Source organism: Mastomys coucha, chromosome X, assembly GCF_008632895.1.
Source record: "Mastomys coucha isolate ucsf_1 chromosome X, UCSF_Mcou_1, whole genome shotgun sequence".
NCBI lineage: Eukaryota > Metazoa > Chordata > Mammalia > Rodentia > Muridae > Mastomys > Mastomys coucha.
The window spans coordinates 130,860-132,966 of NC_045030.1; the positions used below are offsets into that span (position 1 = coordinate 130,860).

The following is a 2,107-nucleotide window of genomic DNA, read 5'->3' on the forward strand; positions in this document are numbered from 1 at the left end:
TTGATGATACATCCAAGTGTGGCACTTTACAAGGAAGTAGATGTGAAATTGATGTATCTTCTTGCATCGATGTATGTTGGGCTCTATTTGGCCCTGGTTTGGGCCTTGAGGACAAACCTGAGCCTGGCTCAAATTTTGTGAACTGTCTCAGTCACTTCTGTACTGGAGTGATTCAGCACAACCTGCTTAAGTCTGCCTTTGCCTAGCTCCTGCTGACTAGAATAACTTTGTTGGCTCTGTCAGTCACCCCATACCCTTCCTCAACTTTCCCCTCCCCCTATGTCATCTCACTTCAGTAAAAAACTCCACTTCCTCTCTCAGCCCTTTATAAAGAAAGGATTGATACAATAAAATGAGTTCCTGCTTTGAAAGACTTCCGTGTTCTGGGTGATTATTCTCCGTGGTTATTCTCCGGAGGCAGGAGATCCAAGCTGCAACACTCACCATCCTGCTCAGCCCTGAGAGAGAGGCTAGGCTGGACTGGGTTCTCTCCCCCTCTCGCCTGGTTCTGCCCAGCAGAGAGTCTGCCCAGCAGATGTATACATCACACTGAAAAAATGGATGTTCCTGCATCTTAATCCATGGTGGAACGGAACCATGAACCAACTGTTAGATCATACCAACAACTAGCTTTACACCTACATAGGTTATTTTGTTAACATCAGTTTTCTTGAAAGTGAAGAAGGACTAATATTTCAACCAGTGTTTAAAAAGCTGAGGTTTCAGCACATCATCCGTGACTGGGCTTCCACAAGTGTTCTTGAACAAGATCATCTAATATCTATGGAATGGTTGTCACTCATTTATAAACAACAGTGGCTGACTTGGCTCAAAGCACAAGAACAAAGGATAATTGGACCATGAGCTATCAATGAAGAACCTGAAGACTGCACCATGCAGTGCGGTAAAAGGATCCCCAAAGATGGTAAATACACTTGGAAATGGTCAAATTGCAAACTTAGTTTTCCTTTACATGTCACCTTTACTAGCCAGTGTATAATTTTCAAACAATGTTTTCAGCAGTGTGATGGTTCTGCCTGCCAAAAACATATCTGAAATGTCTTATTCAGAATAACTCTGGTATGTTTTGATTCCAACGAGAGAGTAACTTTCAGTAAAACAATAGGTTATAATATCCTTACCTTTGAATATAAACAAGAGCAAACTGTAATGAAATTCGATACTGAAGTTCTAAACTTCCCTTTGTGTATATTTGGCAATTTCCTATGCGTAAACCAGGCAAGTGCAGAAAACAAGTAATCTTGTCAATTATTAGACCATAAGAGCATTTGGAAAACATTGAATGGCTCATTTAATCTGAAGGCTGTGTCATGAATACAGTGAAGAAGACCAACAACAAATTGGAAATTCTTGCAAGTCTAGTACCACCTGAAATGACTGCTTTCCTCCATCTCCTTATTTCCATGTATTTCCGAAGAAAACTTTTACTTCCAACAAAGTATTTCTCAAGTCAAAACAACTGAAGCTAGTTTTCTGATATTCATTTATCAGAGAGAGACAAGCTTCGAATGGAAATAAGAGACTATATTTCCAAGGAAAAACATCTCAATGAACTTAAGTAGATTTGGCCCTAGCTAAAGTTGAGACAAAATAAAAATCACTCCATTCCTGAAACTGTGTGAACCATCATATTCATTTTGATGATATAATCAGATGTAAATTATAGGATAAAAAGGAATGATTGAGATTAGACACTGTTGGAGTGGGCTTTGAAATAACCACATAGTGACAAGCTTGAGTTCAGATAACATTTACTGCTGCTTGTCTCTAACTATATATGCACACAATCAGATATTTATCTTATAGTTAAATATCATATCATATGCTGAATAAGCAAGTGAATTATATATGTAATATATTTACATAAAAGTATAAATACTTATGTAATGTATTTACGTATTAATGTAATTATAAATACCAAGAATGCATTTTTGAATGGGACAAATAAGCCAGCAAATGGAAAATAGGCCTTCATGAAACCTATTATCTGGCTATCAGGATATCAGCTGTATTGTAGGATCCTGCTCAATTTCTTTGCCTTAGTTTCTTTTCCTGTTGCTGTGATTTTTTTAAAGACCTTATGAAA

General features: G+C 37.6%; 1 pseudogene; it reads left to right on the plus strand.

Annotated features, from left to right (window-relative positions):
* The window catches only part of LOC116090881, a 4,210-nt pseudogene extending 2,575 nt beyond the window's left edge, over nt 1-1,635 (plus strand).
* The last annotated feature ends 472 nt before the right edge of the window (nt 1,636-2,107 follow it).